The sequence below is a fragment of the Alligator mississippiensis genome, chromosome 10 (genome assembly GCF_030867095.1).
Source record: "Alligator mississippiensis isolate rAllMis1 chromosome 10, rAllMis1, whole genome shotgun sequence".
NCBI classification, from domain to species: domain Eukaryota; kingdom Metazoa; phylum Chordata; order Crocodylia; family Alligatoridae; genus Alligator; species Alligator mississippiensis.
This window is the reverse complement of record NC_081833.1, coordinates 35,095,659-35,118,322: the sequence shown is the minus strand read 5'-3', so window position 1 is coordinate 35,118,322 and position 22,664 is coordinate 35,095,659.

Here is a 22,664-nt window from a genome sequence, read left to right as displayed (position 1 = left end):
GACTGGATCCACCTCCAAGGAGGAATACTTTGCACTGGTCTGGACCTGCAGGGAGCACACCAGGAAAGCCAAGGCTGCGACTGAACTCCAGCTAGCTACAAATATCAAGGACAATAACAAGTCCTTTTTTAGATACATGGGGAGCCAGAGGAAAAGCAAGGGCAACATTGGACCCCTGCTAAACCAGATGGGACAACTGACAACCAATGCCCAGTAAAAAGCAAGCTTGCTAAATGGGTATTTTGTGTCAGTTTTTCACCAGTCCAATGGGACGCCCCTTCCCACTATGGGTCAGGGAGGCCTGGGTGAGGGAGATTCCTTACCCTCCAACAAAGCTGACCTCATGAAGGAACACCTTGAGAGGCTGGATACCTTCAAGTCAGCCGGCCCTGACGGTTTACACCCCAGAGTATGCAAGGAGCTGGTGAGCATCATAGCTTAGCTCCTGGCACGGATCTTTGAGAGCTCCTGGTGCTCTGGTGAAGTGCCCAAGGACTGGAAGAAGGCTAATGTGGTGCCTATCTTCAAGAAAGGGAGGAAAGTGGATAAGGCAAACTACAGGCCCATCAGCCTGATGTCTATCCCAGGGAAGGTCTTGGAAAAGATTATCAAAGAGGCCATTCTTAACAGACTGGCCGATGGCAACATCCTGAGGGATAGCCAGCGCGGGTTTCTTGAGGGTAGGTCTTGCTTGACCAATCTCATTTCCTTTTACAACCAGGTGACCTATCACCTAGACAAGGGAGAAGAGATTGATGTCATATATCTTGACTTTAAAAAGGCCTTTGATCTGGTATCCCATAAACAGCTCTTGGCAAAACTGGTTAACAGCGGCCTCGGCCTCACCACAATCCACTGGCTGGGGACTTGGCTCCACAGTAGGACCCAGAGGGTGGTGGTTGATGGACGTCAATCGTCGTGGAGCACTGTGACCAGTGGGGTCCCTCAAGGCTCTGTCCTAGGACCTATACTATATAACATCTTCATTAATGATGTAGACATTGGTGTCAGAAGTGGATGGGCCAAGTTTGCCAATGACACCAAACTCTAGGGTAAAGCATCCATGCCTGAGGACAGAAGGGTGATCCAGGCAGAACTTGACAGGCTCAGGAAAGGGGCAGATGAGAACCTGATGGTGTTTAACACCAAAAAATGCAAGGTTCTCCACCTTGGGAAGAAAAACCTGCAGCATGCTTATGGGCTCGGCAGTGCTACGCTGGCTAGCACTACGGATGAAAGGGACTTGGGTGTCATGATTGACCGCAAGATGAACATGAGCCTTCAATGTGATGCTGCGGCTAGTAAAGCAAGGAAAATGCTGGCTTGCATCCATAGATGCTTCTCAAGCAAATCCCAGGACGTCATTCTCCCATTGTACTCGGCCTTGGTGAGGCCACAGCTGGAGTACTGCATCCAGTTTTGGGCTCCACAATTCAAAAAGGATGTGGAGAAGCTTGAGAAAGTGCAGAGGAAAGCCACGTGCATGATCAGAGGTCAAGAAAACAGACCTTATGATGGGAGGCTGAGAGCCATGGGACTCTTCAGCCTGGAAAAGTGCAAGCTCAGGGGTGATCTGGTGGCCACCTACAAGTTTATCACGGGCGCTCACCAGGATCTGGGGGAACATTTGTTCACCAGAGCACCCCAAGGGATGACAAGGTTGAATGGTCACAAACTCCTCTGTGACCGTTTCAGGCTGGACAAAAGGAAGAACTTCTTTTCTGTCCGAGCCCCCAAGGTTTGGAATAGACTGCTGCTGGAGGTGGTTCAAGCATCTACTTTGAACACCTTCAAGAGTCATTTGGATGTTTATCTTGCTGGGATCCTATGATCCCTGCTGACTTCCTGCCTCTGGGGCAGGGGCTGGACTCGATGATCCTCCAGGGTCCCTTCCAAACCTAGTGTCTATGAATCTATGAATCTATAAAGCTGTTAATCCTTCTGGATCACAGTGTATGCATGAGAGGTCACTCAGACTTTTGACACATATGCCTAGGCAGGAGTATGGAGGAGTGGAGGCTGTCCAGACCTTCCATCCCCCTTTAGGCCATTGAGACAGAATCCAAATGCCTGATGAAGTCCAGAAATTTCGTGCTTCCATGGTTGTAGATGTATAAATGCCAGGAAATGAAACACAAGTCTCCTGTGTGGCAGATAAGGATTCTACCACTGAATCACAGGGGACTCCAGACCCTTGTCAGGTACTTGTAATCCTGTATGGCTTCACTGCTGAGCCCATGGTAGACCTCCCTGGACTTCCCTGTAAGTAACAGTCTCAGGAATTTTAGCTCAGTAGCCTCTTTCCATCCATTTAAGTCAGCTGCCATTTCAAATTGTTCACACCAATCATCCCATTCTTGTTGTACCTCACTATAGGGTGGTGGACTTACATAGGCCATGAGACACTAGATGTAGTATTTTTCCCTCCCACCAGGGGTACCCCCTCCTCTGTGGCACTTATCTTCCCTGATCAAATGCCCATGCAAGAATAAATCTATACACCCACTGGAGCAGTTTGCCCTTTGCCTTATGGCCTGTGACCACCAATCCCCATTTACTTCTCTTGTGGGATAGCCCTGCTTCAGAATCTCACCTGCCACCAATTTGTGCCAACCCTGCACTCCAAGAAACTGGCACAAGAAGCAGGGCAGAGGCGGTCTTCCTGACATTATTATTTGTATATGCAAAATATATCAGTGTGCTGCCAAGGAAATCAAACATGAAGAAGAGGTTTTGAAAGATCACATGAGCACACTTCACAGTAGCATTGTGGAAAATAAGGAACTTTACTTGTTTTTAATGTCTGGATTTAGAAATAAGAGACTGTCTTAAAATCAGACTCAGTGATGAATTAGGGCAGTATTAGAAGAAAGATGAATTAGGTGTGAATGCAATTTGGGGCTGCATCAATACGACCATTATGTGCAAGACAGAAGGTGATAGTGCCTCTTTACTCATCCCTGGTTAGGTTTCATTTAGCAGTACTGTATACAGTTCTGGGTTCCACCTTTTAAAGAAGAAATAAATAAGTTAGAGGGTCCAGGGCCAGAGACAAAAATGATAAGTGGCTTGGAAGGCAAGCTATGTAAGGAAAGTAGGGATGTGTGAAGCGGGCCCTATTTGATTCAGGTTTGGCCCAAAACAGGGACAGTGATTTGATTTGTTGATTCGGATCACTGTCCCTGATTTGATTCAGCTGAATACAAATCTGAATATTCGATGCTGATTCAGAGACTCAGGGATTCGGACATCAACACAGCTTTAAATGTTTTTTCTACATACCTCAAGGTACCAGCATGGCTTGTGAATGCTTCGATGCTGGGGCTCATGGCGTGTCCCCCAGGAGGGCGGGGGGCCCTCCACATGCTCAGCGGTGAGCCCAGAAGTGGACCGGAAATAGTTTCATAGTTTCATAGTGCTTAGGGTCGGAAACGACCTAAACAGATTATCAGGTCCGACCCCCTGCCTCAGGCAGGAACGAGTGCTGGGGTCATATCGCCTCAGCCAAATATCTATCCAGCCTCCTCTTGAAGACCCCCAAAGTAGGAGAGAGCACCACCTCCCATGGGAGCCCATTCCGTAACTTTACTGTTAGGCATTACTTTACGGAAGGCACTCTGGGAGGACGGTCCAACAACACCACTGAGCACAGCAAAGAAGAGGCAATGGCATGTCCTAGAGGAATCCTGGGAGGAGGCCAAGAGCACACCACGGAGCTCGGTAGGGAGAGACACACAGCATCAGGGCCAGGAGGAACAGGCCGAGTGCCACAGAACCACCACACCAGCTGGGAACCTCTGAGGAAGGGTGAAATCCAGGGACCACACTGTGTAGTGGGACAGGCAGTGACGTGGGGCTAGGGGGCTATGACAGCCCAGGGCCTGAGGAAGGTGGAGAGCCAAGTGGGGCCACCAAGGTGAGTGATGGGAACACCAGCAAGAGTGACTCAGACAGCCCAGCCTAGGTCAGACAGGGTTGAGGTGGGAAGGAGCAAGGACCCAGAGGAAGGGCCCACAAGATGACTGCCAGGGGTGCAACTGGGAGCTGCTGAGCCTGCAAGACAGCTCTTAAAAAGGGGAAGGCAAAAGGCCTCAGCCAGGGGCCTGGGGGCCTGGGAGACGAGACCTGGGGGCCCATCAGTGGATGCTGATAGTTTTCTGTTCCTGTTATCTCAAGATTGAGGTGAGTTTAGCTGTGAAGGCTACAGTCTGCAGGCAAAGGACAGCCTACAAATTGCTGATGGCTAGGAGGCCGCCGGTCCTCAGAGGTGGGACTTTACAGATGAGAAAGTACCATCTATATGTGAGACCTCCAGAGATTAATGTCCCTCTCAGCCATGAATGTGATAAGGCTGGGGTAAAAGGGAGGTTGGAGTCCCATGAAGAAGCCCAGTTCTGGGATCCCATGGGCCACCTGCTGGAAACTGTCTCCCAAGAAGAACATCAAGTTGTGGCGGGCAAGGAGGAACAGCAACCAGAACACACAGGTGGTGCGAACTTAAGGTCCCACCCTGACATCGCTAGGGAGCAGGGCACTGGTCAAGAGGGGACTCAAGTCCTACAACACCTACCAGCAACAGTGGACTTCGTTATTCAAAGAAAAAAAGATGGAGAACTTTGTTAAAGAGGGATAATTAAGTGGGACATATAGGGCACTTTTACGTGTTCTCCAGGGGTGGCAGGGGGGAGGTGATTTAATTAGAGTGGCTCATATGATGAGCTTTAGTTCAAGCACCCCCACTGCCATTTTGAAGTGCAGGGACACTGATACACCAGATGCAAGAGGCTGCTGGAGTCTGGTAATTACCAAAGGCCCATTTACTGTATTGTGCATTAACAGAGATCTACCTAAATCGCACAGAAACAAAAGAAAAATTGTGGGCTGCTCTCTCCGCATGGCACCATTGTCATGGACTTTTTACAGCAGCCTCCCCCACTCCTGTCCCTGCAGGTTGGCCAAGGGACCCCAGTAGCTCCACCCCTTGCCACTGATTGGCTAAGAGGGTTGCCCATTGTGTGGCTCCAACGGGCTGGACGTTGTGATGAACCCTTAACCATTGTTCAAATATTGCCCATACCCCCTCTGACTCGGTCTCTTGCCTCAGCATTCCCTAACCCGGCAACCGAGTTTTAGTCAATCAAGTTTAAATAGGCCTCCCATAGTGGGACCGAGGAACGTACGGCCCAAGAAGCCTATTAAACTTAGAGGTGTGTGTGGGAGGGCAAAAGTCCTTAGTAAATCCAGATTAGAACTGGTATGATAAATGCTGAGCTGGGTGTGTGTGAACATGGGTTGATTAACATTTGGAGCACAGATTCCCCATCATGCAGTGCTCCCCTGCTTCTCTGGTCCCAGAATTCACTGCAGTCTCTGCTTCAGGCTTTCTGTTCTCCATCTCTCATATAAATGAATGGTCATCTGGTTCCATCTCGGATGCAAATGAGACCTAGGGCAGTTGTTTCACTCTTGTCACCCTTATCTGGAGGGTCTTAGGTGTGTCTCTCACTGCATCTTAATCAGTTTCATTTATGTAGGGGGGGGGGGGGGGTGAGTCAGACAGACTGCATCCTGTGCCAGGGTTCCCAAGAACACACAGCTGAGACGTAGCAACTGCTACCCAGTGCATCCATAGGTGGTGGACAGTGGAATGACCTTCAGGGAAAGTTAGCTGTGAAATGAGCCGGGGTAACTCTGACCAATAAGCAGTCATGGACCAAAGAGTGGCAGCACCACCAGGATGTGGTAAGGATAGCAGTTGGCAATGCTTTCCCTCCTAAAAAGCCACATATATCCTTTGATGGTGCTGTGACTTGATGAGTGCAGGTCCCCACTATAACAAGCCTGCCTAGCCCCCAGCTGTGGGTCTACAAGTCCTCACTGGCAGAGCAGGCAGAAGAAGATGTTAGACTTTCAATGGCTGCAAAGGCAGATGAAGGCTGCAGAGGAATGAGATCCCCAGTTGTCTCAGCTTCCTTGCCATTAGATCAAGGTCTCATTCTCTCAAGAGCCATGTGGAAACTAATGTGTAGCAGCTTTTCCATGACAAAAGAAGTCATGCACAGGCATATTCCATGAAAACAGCTTTTCCAGCACATTCCTCAAGTCCTTTGGTCACCAGTTAACAGTGATGGGAGCAGGATTGTGAGGTCTGGAAGCTCCTAGTCATGAACTGGCATGAAGGCAGCAGTTACTAGAAGGTCACCTAGCACTTGAATGAGACAAGAGTGTCATTCGGCAGCTGTAACTGAGACTAAGCAGCCTTCTTCAGGATCTGCTCTGCTCACCCCACATAGGGAAGGGGCTAGCAAAAGTGCCCAAAACATAGCTGGTCTACCGTCTTCCTGACTGAATAACTACATCCAGTGGGATCACCTTTACTGTGGTTGAAAACACCAGCGAAAAGACACCATTATTTTTGGAATCTTGAACATCAGGCCCTTATGGACAACACTAATAGTGAACACCCAGAGCGCCACACTGCAACTGTGGTCAGAGAACTCAGATGACCCAACATTGATGTAGCTGCACTAAGTGAGACCCAGTGGGTGGGAGATAGGCGGCTCAAAGAACATGGAGGTGGCTATACCTTCTTCTGGAAGGGTAAACAGGAAGGAAAACATTGACTTCATGAAGTTATTTTTGCCTTTAAGAATGAACTCATAAACCAACTCAATGAGTTCCATATCAGAATTAAGAAGCATCTCATGGCTGTCTGTCTTAAACTGGCAGGGAGCCAATATGCCAGTGTCATCAGCCCATATACCCTGACTCTTGATGCTGCCAATGAAACCACGGAGGAATTGTACACAAACCTGATCAAGTCCTTTCTGACATTCTGGAGAAAAACAGACTTATTCTTCTTCCCAATTTCATAGATTCACCATCACCAATACCCTCTTCTTCCAAAAGAACAGGCAGAAGACATCGTGGCAACACCTAAAATCTAAGCACTGGCACCCCAGGCTCTCAAAGATGTCCACATCACCTGAGTGATGCTAGGAGCTGATGATTGCTGGACTGATTGCTGACTCAACCACTCAGTAATGTCACTCAGACTGGCTCCCAGATGACAGCTGCAGCAGAAGCAATGCCAATGGAACATCAATGTTGAAGGGCTCAAGGACCCAAGCAAGCAAGTCCTCTTCCACCAGTGCCTCAATGAAAAATTGGTGAATTCCAATCAACAACAATTGGAGAATGTCAGCAGTGTGTAGTGTGCCCTCAAGGCCACTGTCACCAGGTCCTGTGAAGAGATACTTGATTCTCTACCAGAAAACTTCAAGACTGGTTTGATGAGAATGATCAGAAAATCCAAGAGGTGATTGATTGCAAGTGCAAGGCCTTTTGTGCTTGGCAAAACAACACTGACACCAAACAAAAGAAACTGAAACTCCAACAAGTCAAAGCAGAGGTCCAAAGAAGGACCCACGTTATGAAGAACAAATGGTGGGAAGACTAGGCTAAGGAGATTCAACATCTTTCTGATGTGGTTGATGAGGCTGTGATGTGGATGACTGCACAGTCCGGTGGGTGGCGAATTGGCTAGAGGGTCACACCCAAAGAGTCGTGGTAGATGGGTCGGTCTCAACCTGGAAGGGTGTGGGCAGTGGGGTCCCGCAGGGCTCGGTCCTTGGACCGATACTCTTTAATGTCTTCATCAGCGACTTGGACGAGGGAGTCAAATGTACTCTGTCCAAGTTTGCAGATGACACAAAGCTATGGGGAGAAGTGGACATGCCGGAGGGCAGGGAACAGCTGCAGGCAGACCTGGATAGGTTGGACAAGTGGGCAGAAAACAACAGGATGCAGTTCAACAAGGAGAAATGCAAAGTGCTGCACCTAGGGAGGAAAAATGTCCAGCACACCTACAGCCTAGGGAATGACCTGCTGGGTGGCACAGAGGTGGAAAATGAACATGAGCCGGCAGTGTGACGAAGCCATCAGAAAAGCCAATGGCACTTTATCGTGCATCAGCAGATGCATGACGAATAGGTCCAAGGAGGTGATACTTCCCCTCTATAGGGCGCTGGTCAGACCGCAGTTGGAGTACTGCGTGCAATTCTGGGCGCCACACTTCAAGAAGGATGCGGATAACCTGGAGAGGGTCCAGAGAAGGGCAACTCGTATAGTCAAGGGCCTGCAGACCAAGCCCTATGAGGAGAGACTAGAGAAACTGGACCTTTTCAGCCTCCACAAGAGAAGGTTGAGAGGCGACCTTGTGGCTGCCTATAAGTTCATCACGGGGGCACAGAAGGGAATTGGTGAGTATTTATTCACCAAGGCGCCCCCGGGGGTTACAAGAAATAATGGCCACAAGCTAGCAGAGAGCAGATTTAGATTGGACATTAGGAAGAACTTCTTCACAGTTCGAGTGGCCAAGGTCTGGAATGGGCTCCCAAGGGAGGTGGTGCTCTCCCCTACCCTGGGGGTCTTCAAGAGGAGGTTAGATGAGCATCTAGCTGGGGTCATCTAGACCCAGCACTCTTTCCTGCTTATGCAGGGGGTCGGACTCGATGATCTATTGAGGTCCCTTCCGACCCTAACATCTATGAATCTATGGTTTCTTCAGTGCCACCAAAGCTATCTATGGCCTGAACACTCAGAGACCAACCCCCTTGAGACCTAAGGATAGAGGAGACCTGATCAAGGAAAGAGGAGCCAGCAATGCCTATTGGAAGGAGCATTTTGAAGACTTTCTCAGTGGAGACTGTTGTTGATGAGAGTGTTCTCAACTCCATCCCACAACACCCAGTCAAAGATGATTTCAGAATCCATCCAACCCTTGATGAGGTTAGGAATGCCATCAACCAGATGAAGAATGGCAAGGCATCTGGAGTGGATGGAATCCCTGAGGGAATCTTCAAGCAGGGAGGAGAGGAGTTCATATCACAGCTTCATGCCCTCATCTTAAGGATCTGGAATGATAAGGAAATCCTAGATGACCTCAGGGATGCCATGCTTGTGACAATCTTCATGAAAGGAGACAAGTCCAGTTGTGGAAACTACAGAGGGATCGCCTTGCTGCCCACCACACGAAAGATCATTGCAAGAACTCTCCTAAACCATTTCCTTTCTTTTGCTGAAGAATCCTCCCAGAATCTCAGTGTGAGTTTAAGGCACTAAGAAGCACAACTGACATGATGTTCATCGCTTGCCAGCTGCAAGAGAAATGGTGAGAACAACATAAGCCTCTCTACATGGCCTTCTTTGACCTCATGAAAGCTTTCAACTCTGTGAGCCAAGAAGTGTTGTGGACGGTCCTTCTGAAGTAAGGATGCCCACCAAAATTTGTCATCATTTTCTGCCTGCTCAATGATGGTATGCAAGCAGTAGATCTCAGTAATGAATATACCACAGATCCCTTTGCAGTTAAAATGGGAATTAAGCAAGTCTGCATCATTGCTCCAACACTCTTCTCAATATTCCTTGCTGTGATGCTACATCTGACCACCAATAAGCTTCCAGCCAGAGTGGAGCTATACTACTGAATGGATGGTAAGCTGTTTAAATTAATCTGACTCCAAGCCAAAACCAAGACCACCCTGACCTCAATCACTGAGCTCCAATACGCTGATGATGTTGTAGAGTCTTCTCACTCAGAAACAGACTTTCAGGCAATAGTCAATATCTTTACAAAGGCTTACAAGAAAATGGGGCTGGTGTTTAACATTCAGAAGAGTAAGGTCCTCCACTAACAAGCTCCTAATGAACAGTCCCCAGTTCTGGCAATCCAGACCATAGTGAAACTCTGGAGAATGTTTTTCCCATACTGAAGAAGACTGATATTGATGAAGAAATCCAACATTGCCTCAAATGTTCAAGTGCAGCTTTTGGATGCCTGAAGAAATAGTTGTTCAAAGATCATCAGATCTGAAACCAAGCTCATGGTTTATTAAGCAGTTGTGATCCCAACATTGCTGTATGGAGCTGCGACATGGACAATATAGAAGAGACATAAAGTTGCTGGAGAAGTACCATCAATGCTGCCTGTGGAAGAGCCTCTGAATCTGGGAAGACAAGCACACCAATGTTAGCATCCTCCTGCAAGCAAACACCAAAAATATTGAGCTGGTGATCATCCAACATGAACTTTGTCCACGGCTGCCCCAAGTGGAGGAAGTGTATGTTGCGGGGATCTCAGTATTTTGAAACCTCATGACAACAACATGAGATAGAAAAGCAGGGGCAGCAGAAACAGCAAGTTGTGGACCAAATCAAGAATCCAGTGCCACCTACCCCACCCAAAAACATATGTTCAAGCTGCAATAGAGTTTGTTCCTGGAAAGGCCTCATCAGCCATCTTCAGACACAGATAAGGCAATCATGGAAGATAATCATCTTCTGAGAGGCTGCCAAAGAAAAAGAATTAAAAGAGAAAAGTAATTAAAACCCATCTACATTTGATGAGAAAGGTAATAAAGAAAGAAGGAAAACAGACCTTCTTCATGCTTGGCTGGATTCATCCTTTCATTGACTCAGTAGTTTCAGTGAGTTAGTTTTAGTAACAGTTTTAGCTCATGGATATGTAGTCTGCTGAGGCCCTGTCTACAAGAGATACTTAACTGCACAGTAGCATAGTTTACTGCTCAGTAAGTATGCGCGTCTACACGTGCATATGCATATTGCATAGTAAACCTTGCTAATTATGAGTAAATTTGCTACCTGCAAATGCAAGTAGCAAATTCACTTTTGATTAGTAACAGTGTAGTAGCACTCATGTAGACACCTGACCAGGCACAAATCTGCTTCCGGTCAGCCATCCATCAGGGGGCAGGAGATTGCCAGGAGCTGCCTGCTGCCAGGACAACAGAGCCCAGGTGGGGACAATATCCCGCTGCTCCGGTAGCAGAGAGCTCTTAGCCCCCCACTCCAAGATCATAATCAGGGAGCGGGGGCTGAGAGATCCTTATCTCCTAGCGCCAGCTCTATGACCATGGGGCCGGTTCTGGGAGACCCTTATCTTCCAGCACCAGCTCTGTGGTCATGGGGCTGGCACTGGGAAACTTGTGAGTAAGCTGATCCCAGATGAACGGCATGTGTAGATGCACCTGAGTATATGTGCACTGTGTTTCTAATTGCCTTTCTTCTTATGGCACAACCTTCTCAAAGAATTATGAAACTACACAAAACAACCTTTTTTATATTATATTTTTCCAGTGCTCAAGATTCCTCTTAAATTCAATTGCTTTTGTCCTCTCCAATAGTTTGGAAGGGAACTTGCTTAAGTATTGTTAGATAAATGTAAATCATTGCCCTCCAGCTCTAGCCTGGATGGGGAGGGGCAGGGGAGTAGGTGGGACACTGAGCAGCAGGCACACTACCTGGCCACACAGGTGGACACCTGAGCTGGAAAGAGGTTGGGCCTAGCCTAAAAGGACTTATAGGCCATCCTTGAGTGGTCACCACTGAAGGTGACACTCAAAGGCACCCTTTGGCATTCCCGTTTGGCAGAAGCAGAGGCAGAGGAACAGACATGGAAGGCAAGGGCGCTATTGTATTGCTTAGCTATTGCTTAAACTTTAAATATTGCATGCAGATAAAAGTGAAAATATTCACCTGGTCTGGACACAAAAAAACCCAAACATATATAGCTATGACCAGACGTAAGTGCATGGCTGCAGACATCTTAAAAAATGGCTGACTGGATGAAAATCTGAACCTTCATTGCATGAGGGTTCAGATGAAGATGTTTCAAAACAGTATCTTCTGTAACTTCTATCTGCCAATTCTGAGCTGTTTTTAGAATGGGAGAGGGGAAAGGGAGAAGAGGGAGTTTGGTTTGGGGGTTTTCAGCCCCTTGCTGGAGAGTGGGGTGGGGGCTCCAATTCACCCACCCCACCCTCCAGAGCTGGCTGCAAAACTCCTAGAACAAGCTCCCCCTGCTCCCTTTCCTCCCCCTAACCCACACTCCCATTCTGAAACAGGGATAGGCTGGGAGAGAGGAGGGGCCATTGCTAGGGGAAACTGGTGGCAGGCTTCCAGCCAGCAGCTAAATTCTCCTCCCCCCTGGAACCAACAGTGAACTTCTGTTTGGTCAGAGGATCACTGTTACCCAGAATGATTCCTGCAAAGTGTCCTCAGTTACAGCAGGGAACTGCACTTCTGTCTGCACCCATTGTGCTTCCTTCAGGGAGAAGGGAGAGAAGAGTGGGCTTTGGGACAGCTACAGCCCCCCTATGAGAGAGAGAGATGTACAGGCCTGGGAGTAGGTAGGGATGCGATGGAATATCAAGAGAAAAGAAGAAAAAGTTGCTTTCTTTTATGGAGGTAGTGAGTGTGGGTTGGTAAGCAAGGTTGTGTTCTGTTGTCAGAGACAAGGGAAAGGGAGGGTGAAGCATGGGATAGATTACTTTCAAATTTGAGGGTCTGGAAAAGGGAGAGTTTGTTTGGTTATACCTTGCTATTTTAATATTTTACTCTGTTTCTATCATTGTATTTTAAACCATCCCGAGCCTTTTGTGGGAGGCACACCATTTAAATCAAATAAATAATTTCCAAGTTGATATCCATACTTTTACACTTAAATGGCTTCTTACCTCAGTCACAAATTGAAGTATCTATTTACTTGGGTGTTTTGTTTAGAAACCATCTCATTGGTCACATAACAAAGGTATCAGGAAGTTGTTTGCTGAAATCTGTATGAAGGTACACAAAATACAATATTTAATTATATATCTCCAAAGGCTCTCGTCTCCTTGAGCATTTACAGAATTACCAAAGTTTACACCACTGAGAAGAAATGGGTCACATAGAAGTAACAAGCACCTTCTGCAGAACATTTTCCAAACATCAGCGTCTTTCTTCAAGTTTAGGCTTTGAGGGCTTACAGAAGCAAACACTTTCACTATGATAATCCTTAGTGCCTTTCCAAGAGATTTTGAATGTGATCCCTTTTTTTCCAAAATGTGTGGAAGAAAGCCCGTTTATGAATTACTTGTAGTTCTGACAGAACATCTCCATATTGGAGGGAACATCTCTAATATCTTCCTAAAGCCAGGGCTCTCTTGAAATCAGAACTCTTTTACAAGTTTTGTTTCCTTGATCAAAGATCAGGTCTATGTCAAATTGCTGTCATTTACAAGGTGTCTCCATCATGTTGGTTGTTTGGCTGGTGATCTGATGGATTCTAGCTTTATAATCTACATTTTGTAGTAGAACTATAACTTGCAGTTAAAACTATCTATTTTCAGATTTGTAATTCAAAGGACAGATTCCAATACTCATTGCTTATAGACGTTTTTACAATGTGTGGGGAGTGATTCTGGAAGCTCCAAACCTGTTCTCCAAACCTTGAGTACAGACCAGATTTTGTCCTCTACTGGACAAAGTCCCAGTCTAAACCAGTACTTTTGCCAGAGCACATAACTTCGTTGAAGGACAACCCCACTGGCTTTCCTGTGCTTTCTTCAAAATTGCACAAAGAAATAAATATAAGGTCTGTCGCCCCCGTGGAAATGGGATGCCTGTAGTTGTCAGCTACTCTGAAAGCACTCTTACCACACGACTATCAGAAAGGGATATAAAACAAAAGTAATATTTATTACATAAGTAAGATAGATCATATAAGAAAAAGAAACTGCTAGACTTTGAGACTAAAATATGCCAAAGCAAAACAGAGCAACCATACCTTGCTTCTCTAACTAGAAACAGCTTCTTGGAGCATCCCTTCATCATTTCTTGCAGCTAGTGGTCCTGGCACCCCTTTTCAGATTGATTCCTTTAGCTGGGGACTAGAGTCTTCCCTTTGGCTTTGGGGCTTCCAAACCACCACTCTCTCTCAAAACAATTTCCTTAAATACCTTATTCTTGTATCCTAATCTTTATTTCTCTATTCAAATCTTGAGGTGCATATGTATTAGGCAAAAGATCTTCCCCTAGACAGATACCTTGTCTACTTAGGTTGTCCTCTATATTCATCATTATATTTAAGGAAGACAGTAATATTACTACAAGCCCTTAATTAGATTTTCCTCAATTAATCTTTATTCTAGAGGAAGAGACACATCAACTCTGAATGGAATTTCCTCGTGAAATGAACTTAGTCTTTTTCTGAGTAAACTGAGGCACTTCCCTTTGAAATATAATCACTTATTGTTCCTGTAAACACTCAGATTTTTCCCATTTCCCTGGATGATAGATATGCATGCCAAAATCTTCTCTGGCGTGCAAAGAGCTGTTGTCTAGTAAGGAATGTTCTTGGCACATGATCCAGCAATAAACCCATTTCTGATTAAATCAGATTACAAAAATACAAAGATACATCCAGATCCCAACCCATGGTTCATACCAATATAAAATTGATAACAATGAACATAGCTTAACATTGGCTGTTAATAAAGACCAGAGGTGACAGTAGTAAACCCAATTTGGGGAAATACCTGTGTATGACAAATAAAAACCCCCAAAATCAATCACTGAAAACAGGGGTATTCATAACAGGAATTTTCTAAAGCAAAGCATAAAATAGCAGAGAAAATTAAAGCAAGACAGAAGCCACCAAGGCTGCATTTCAGTGAAGAGGACAGCTGAGAACACTCTGAGCTGGCCATGGGCAAAGATATAGGGTTTGGCAAGGGAGAGGGCATGTGAACAGGTATACTGCTAACATGTGCACTGCCTGCACCTGTCTCCTAAGACTGCTTTAAATGCACAGGAGACAGTGAGACTCACCCTGCAGGACTCATGGAGCCAGGGCAAGGGGTTGCACAGCTGGGACTTTGTACAGTCAATCCAATATAGATGGTGACTTTGGCCCCAGTTCAGGCAGGGATCTGCACGTTCAGTTCTCCCCAAGCTCTATCATTAATCATCTACTTTGTTCTATAATAATTAAAAATGTGGCTTCCAAGCTTCTAATTCTGGTGATGGCTCACTAGGTAGGTACACCTGCTCCAGAGAGCTGTGGTTCCCTCACTCAGGATCACATTCTCCCTGAGTGTGTCTGCAGGAGACACTTTACTGCACAGTAGACTAAGCTACTATGCAGTAAAGCATCACTTTGTAACCTTGTGCAAGAGGTACTGTGCAGTAGATTAGTTTACTGTGTGGTTTTCTACTACCTATAAATACAGGAAATAGATTTACCATGCAATAGCTACTGCACAGTAGCACATAGCAGCATGGCAGGGGACAATATCCAAGCCCTGGCTCCAATCCTGGAGCCAGGGCTGGAATCTGCCTGCTGTGGGAGCAAGAGGACATTGTCCCCACCAAGGTTCTGTGATAGGAGCTGGCACCAGCAGCAGGCAGCTGCCCAGGGCAGGGGGCAACGTCCAAGCCCTGGCTCTGATCTCTCTGTGTGTCACAGACCTGCACCCAGGGAAAGGTGAGGGCTATCCAGCTCCTGCCCACTCCCTGGAGCAGCCAGCTCCATGCCAATCAAGGCATCTGCCAGTGATCCTTTTGCCTCCTCACCCTCCACCTGGCAGGAAGCTGATCAGCACCTGCCCACACCCAGGACAGCTCCCAATAGCCCTCTGTCAGACAGGAAAGCCTTGTCCAGCTGGGGGCTTGCAGGCAGCTGTGTCTGAATGAGTTCTGTACCAGGAGAGTTCTACCTGCTACAGTCAGTTCTCTCCCAGCCCTGTGCACATTAGGTCCCTTCCCAATGTGCATGGGGCCAGGAAACAGTTGCCATTGCTGCTGACAGAGCTTTCCTGGCCCTGTGTGCATTGAAACTGGCTAACAACGGGGGGTGAGGGGCAGAACTCCCCATGGCCGCTGCTGCAGAGTGGGGGGAAGAGCAGGGCAGCAGCTGCCCTGTACTGGGCTGCTCCCATTGAGATCACATATACTCCCAAGAGGGAGCACATGTAGACATGCTCCCAGGAAGGCTTACTGAGCAGTATTTTACTGTGCAGTAAGCCTACTTTGAATTAATAGAACATGTAGGTGTACTCACTGAGCAGTATTTTACAGCACAGTCAGTTATCTGTGCATTCATTGCATGTGCAGATGCGTTCCCTGGGTGTGTCTACAAAAGATGCTTTACTGCATAGTACAGCAAATTACTGCATAGTAAGTGTCTGCATCTACACATGAAGACTCTTACTGCACAGTAATTTGCTCTACTCGGCAGTTAATTTGCTACCTGCAAATGCAAGTAGGAAATTAACTGCCAAGTAATTACTGCACAGTAAGGAATGTGTAAGCAGCTGAATGGGAGCAAATTTGCTCCCGGTCAGACAGGCAGCAGGGAATAAGAGATTGCTCCCTGCCCCCAGGAGCTACCTGCTTCTGCAGTGGGTTTCACCGCTGTAGCCGGGGTGGAGAAAATGTCCCCCTGCCTTGGCAGCAGGGAGTTCCCAGCCCCCAGTCTGTGATTGCTCCCTGCCCAAGCTCTTCAATCTTCCAGCCCCCATGATCACAGAGCAAGGGCAGGGAGCTCCCTGCATAGAGAGAATTACCCTCCAGCCTGGAGTTTGTTGGGACCTGCCCCTGACCAGGACTGTTCCTGACCAGCCCCTGGCTTCATGGGGAAGTCTGCACTTGTAGCCTGGAGGTGGGTGTGGACTGTTCCATTTTGGGCAGTCCTCAGCGAGCTCTGGGCTGCATGTGCAGACTTCCCTGTGCATCCTAGGGCTGGCTGGGAACTGTCCCGGTCAGGGGTAGGTCCCAGTCTCACAGATTTTTCTCAATCCTGTGCCCCGATTGGGCAATTAAGGCATGGGGCTTGGAAAAAGCTGTGGGAGAGGGCCAGGTCCCAGCCCCCTGCCCTGATCAGTTAACAGTGAGCCCCCAGGCATCTAGTCCTCTCCACATGTGAAGAACAAACAGTCTATGCTTAGTCCACAGGGGGTGTGTCTACATGTGCAAATGCTGCTAGATGGGTTTACTCTGGAGTAATTGACTCTGGAGTAAACACACCCTGGACAGGCATCTACATGTGTGGCCATTTGGGAGCAGATTTCCTACTCCTGGCAGCAGTCTTTTCTCACCCGCTCTGTGGAGGCAAAGGGGAGCTCTGGCTCCCCCTGGGTGCTAGCCCAGGGACTGGCAAGGAGCACAAGGCCAGGAGACATCTGTCTCCTGGTGGGTGCTGGGAGATTGCTCCCTGCCCCTGGAAGCTGCCTGCTGCCAGAGTGATCCAGTGGCAGAGCCCGGGTGGAGATAATGTCCCCCCCAAATGACAGTTGTATGGGGAAGTCTGCATGTGCAGCCTGGAACGGGACAGTCCCCAGACACCTCCAGGCTGCACATGCAGACTTCCCCATGCAGCCCAGGCTGGCCAGGAACTCCCTGCCCCTGCTCTGTGATCATGGAACCGGGGCTGGGAGCAATGTAGGGGTCAATAGTAAAGGTTTGACAGCCAGGAAGGCATGGGGGGGTGAGCACTCTATATGACAACCCACAATACGCCTACATGTGTGTCTCTTCCCTTCACATCACACTCTTCTGACTCTCTCTCCCACTCCTGACCCTTCATCTCACTCTGGTGGAGCTGTACCTACAGCAGCCTGTCAGCTCGGCTCTAGAAGGTAGCAAAGGGGAAGCCTCCCAGCCCATGTTCTGGTGAGGGGAAAGATGCACTGCATTATGAGCGAGGATCCTGGCTTGCTCTGATAAAAAAAAAATCCCCAATTTTCAGATTTAAAAAAGTACCCCAAAATTCACATTTTTCCGTGATTAAAATGAAACATCACTCTCTCTCTCTCTCTTTCTTGCTATATATATACATATATATATATATATATATATATATACACACACACATTAGTGGCAGTTCACTTTAATCACAGAAAAATGAGGATTTGGGGTTACTTTTTTAAATCTGAAAATGGGGGGGGGGTATCAGAGAAAACCTGGATATCTGGTTATGAGCAGGGTGGTTCAGGAAGAGGTGAACAATCCCTCAGGCTCGGATCCACCAGCAATGGCCTGCGCAGTACCTCACAAACCAGCCTCAGTAGTGTGAGGCTGCATTGTCCCCATCCAGTCTGGGAGCCTGGTGCTTGATAATAAGAAACCACTGGAGAGCTGCCCGTTTCCCACCAGAGAGGGTAATATGGTGCCCAAAGGGCAGTACCCGCTCACATGTGACCAGCGCAGGCTTTGTGCATTCCTACATGTAAGTAAATATTCTTGTTTCATTTTGAATTTGCCTGTAAACATTTTAAACCCCAGACACCCACGCCTTGGCCGTAGTTCACAAGGTCAGTGAATCTGGAGGGAACCGTCTGGAACCACAGATTTCATCATCGAAACGGACAATTGCTGGAGGGAAAACAAGGACATGTAATGAGCGTAGGCTGAGCTGTTGCAAGGTAGGGGGCCTGCTCAGCAGTGGCAGGGTCCTGAGCGTGTATTCTGTGTGCAGGATTACTTGCCATGCAGGGTTTTGATCATGTGGCCAGTTCTGCTGCCCAGACTGTCTAGCTTCTGCTCTCGTGTCCAATGGAGGGGCTGCAGTTTGATTCCCTGAATTAAGATCTATCAGACTTGGACCCTTTAAACAGCAATAGCAGTTCAGAGAGGAATCCCCCCATGATCTGTCTCCTCTCAGTGACAGCCCCTTCATAGGAGGGGAATGGCATTCAGCAGGTCTGGGCTAGGGGAGAGCTGCCGTGGAGTCGTGAATCCTAGCCCTGTGTTGTGGCAAGTACAGCCTGTTCTGAGACAAGTGCTTGGTTTAAACCAAGGCTGTGGTCCTGAGCATCACTTGATGCAACCAAGTGAAGGGGTTTGCCACTATCTGTGGCTCATCAGAGTGCAACAGTGCATCTGAATACCCTTTCCCTTGGCCATGCCCCTCGGAGCATCCTTGCTGTCCCCAGGGAAGGCATCACATTCTGCAGATCACAGCAGATTACCTGTTGATTTTCCTCCCCTTTCACCCACTCCCTCCCTGTTCCTGCCAGCATCTTAGGCCTAGGGATATTCCCCTCTCTGGCGTGCTGCTGTCTCTGCTCAAAACATGTCTCACTTGTAGGCTGCTCTGAACACGCTCAGAAAGAGGCTCCAGCACACTAATACTTTCCCAGAGGCCTTGCCTTGCAACAAGCTCACTAGGACTAAAAGGAGCAAGGGGAAGGGGAAGAGAAGCCAGGCACCAGGCTCCAGATCCTGCTCTGGGAAGGTAAGTGACCCCAGGCACGTGTGTTTGGTTTGCTGAGTGTTTGCTTGGTGGGCTGTGTGTTTGGGCCTGTGCTCCGACCAGCTGGAAGTGTGGCTAGCTGGGTGATTGCTGCCTATGTCTAACAAAAACCCTAATGAGGAGGCAGAGCCAGTCCAAACTCACCAGTGTATAAAAGGAGACTCCTGAAAGGACCAGGGAGCAAGTGAACAGGGACAACAAACAAGTCAATTCACAAGTCAGTTTACAGCCTCTCTCTTTGAAGGGAAGCCTTTAAGGTAAGCTCTTCCTTTAATTAAAAGTAGCTAACCTACATATATTTAGTGTAAGTAACTAAAACTCAGGAGTTAGACCCACACTTAAGACCCGTGCTTAATTAGAGTCCTGAGCAAAGGGAGTTAACTAGGGAGTTGGCCTTGGAAACTCCTTCTCACCTTCCTTTGCTGTAAGCTTGGTGAAAGGAAGCAAGGGAAAAGGGAACCTTTTGGGATCAAGGATCAGTGAACAGGCCAGCTTACAGGGGAGTTTGCTAGGGAAGGTCTGCTTGGAAAGAGGGGCAGGAAGACAGAGGCAGCCAATTAAGAGACCCAGAGAAACCAGGTACATGCATTCCCAAAGAATGGCACATAAAGCGAATCCACTTTATAACATAACAAATAAGGATAGGTTCCCATGTTGGCTGCTCCTGGGGCCACTCCAGCATGGGCTGGGGTGAGTGCAGACAAGCAGAGCCCCAGGCTGTGCAGGGCATGGCACTCACTGTGGCCCCAGGAACAGCCAACACCAGCTGCCTGTAGCAGCTGGGCTGCACCATGCCCCAAACCCCTGGGGCTTTGCTGGTCCCCACTCACCCTAGCTCGTGCTGGAGTGGCCCTGGGGCAGCTGACACCAGCTGCCTGCACCAGAGCACAGTGCAGCCCAGTGGCTGCAGGCAGCTGGTGTCGGCTGCTCTCGATGTCGTGGGAGAAAACTCCCTGGAGTTCGTTGTCTAGCCGCATAGGAACCAGGCAACACGGGTAAAGGCTTTACTGCAGTTTATTTGCTCAAGCAAATGACCATAAGCCAGCAAAGAGGCAAAATGGCCCCCCCTAAAGGGCGAGGGGTTCTTTTATACTTTTTACAATAAGGCAAGACTACAGGGTTAACAAAAAGCAATACTTGGGCGGTGCTTCACAAATCTTCATAACAGCATATTTCTGTTAAGCTAGCACTTTTCTAAAAGCTAAAGTTAAACAGCGGTAACATTATGATATGTTAGCAAAAACTTGCACAGTAATAGATATTTCTTAAGGACACGATCACTGTACTTAGAACAATGGCTTCCTTGTCTTATCTTGTTCCTTGCTGTAGCTGGTTTACAGTACACAGACTTACACAGGTTCACTTGCTGCCTTTCACTCAGAAAATGGTTAACACAGTTAAAATGATTATTTAACATAAGCAAATGGCTGGCTTAGCTATTATTCTGCCTTGTGGTCAGCAGCATTGCTAGGCCACAGGTCATGCTTTGTATTCAGCTGCAAATCTAATACTTCTCAATAATCTAAATTATTGTTAACCTAACAGTATGCTATCAGAAAACTATTTTATTTCAGGGTAATAACAAACTTGCCCATCACACCGGGGCCGGGGTGAGTGTCGAGCCCTGCACCACCACCACCCCCCAGGCTCTGCTTGTCTGCACTTACCCCAGCTTGTGCTGGAGTGGCCCCAGGAGCAATCAACACCAGCTGCCTACACCAGGGCATGGTGCAGCCTAGGAGCAGAGGTGAGTGCAGACAAGTGTAGCCCCAGGCAGTGCAGGGTACTGCATTCACCCCAGAGCCCAGGTGTGGGGGGACAGGGAACACAGTGCAGCCCAGCAGCTGCAGGCAGCTGGTGCTGGCTGCTCCCAGGGCTGCTGCAGCCAGGGCTGGGGTGAATGGGGCCATGGCCCTTTCCCCTCCCCCCACAGACTTACCTGCTTGGGTGGAGGGAAAGGTGTCTATGCTGATCGCATAAGAGTGAATTCTCATATAAAGAACCTGCATAAATCAAGGGAAACTTGTAAGTGGTTTTGGCAAGTCACACAGAATCTATAGGCTGTAGAGCAGTGGTTCTCAACCTCCTTTGACTCAAGGCACCCCTTATTTCACTTGAGGCACCCTTCCATAACTTCTGTGAATTGAAAAACATCCCATTTCAAGAACTAATTTACTTATTAGTGTGCTTAACTCCTTGCAGAGGGTCCAGGCAGTGGGGGTGGGAAAGCAGCCAAGCAGCGAGGAGGCTGAGCCTGCACTTGTCTACTTCACCTTGCTTATCTCCTTACTTATCTTCTGACACCTTGTGGCAGCCTTCAGAAGATCTCCCAGCACCCCAAGGTTCACCAGCACCCAGGTTGAAAACCACTGTTCTAGCAAACTCTCCCCTACCCCCAGGGTTTCAGTTTCCACGGTAAATATTGGTGGACCACCCCAGCTAGGTGCCTTTGTCCTTCCAGAGCCCAGGGCCTTTGGTTCAAACTAAAGGAAGGCACTGCAGTAACTCAGCCCCACTAGCCCAGGAACTGCAGGAAACTTGAGATTTCCATTCCCTGAGTGCTCTTCAGATTGGGACTGGGTGGCTTCCATACCCTCCCCCCACATCTGGATTGGGGCTGCTCCACCCCACCCTGGGCAGATGGATGGATTAAGGTCAGGCTGCACAACCCCCTGCACCCAGATGGGGCTCATTGGCCAGACTGGGCCTGCACAGGGACTTGGCATGGGCCATCCGGCCCACAGTGTGGAAAGGTTGGGCACCACTGTCTTACATGGCTTCCTCAAGGACTGGGGGTAACAAGCTAAAGAGTTATCTTTCACTCTTGCTCTCCAAATGGGACTGCATCAGATGTGAAAATAGAAACACCCTATCAGCTGGTCCAAATGGGGGTGGGTCTAGTGTGCATGCAGTGGTTCAGTTGCATCCCACTCCACCTCTGATTCCTGCTGTACCCAAATTTTAAAACCAACTGCCTGGGAGAGACAACAACATTTCTAGTCAGGTATTAGTGAGGGAGTCAACTGAATTTGTGGCTCATTATCATCTACCTGATTTCTGCTAATGTCTCTTCATTCCATAAGAGTTAATGACCCTCTCTGCTTCTGAATGGTTTTGATGTTCTGCTATTTAAACTACCCTTTCTTCTTCAAGTTTTCTATCTGTTATCCATTCCTGGTAGTGTCTTTTTTATTACAGAACCCTGAAGAATGTTTCTACCTCTAGGTAAAAATCTTAAATGACTGATAGTGAAGTATTGGAGGCACTGGCAAGATGCTCAAGAAGGTTAAGGAGTCAAAAGACATATAAGCATATTGTAGCTGAATTTAAACATGTAACCCAACTATGGTTTTGTGGGTTTTTAAAGTCACTTCTAAACCAATCTCATGATTTTGGGGCCTGTAAGGACCAAACCAAGGTGCTTTGGGAATTGCATAGAGGCATATGATGGACAGTTTTGGAAGTGTGGGTAAGGTTGTTCAAAACTGCCCTGGTCACAATTCATTTGCATTCTAGAAACATTGGAGTATAACTTGTTATTAGATACTTTTCCACTTTCCAACAGCTCCAT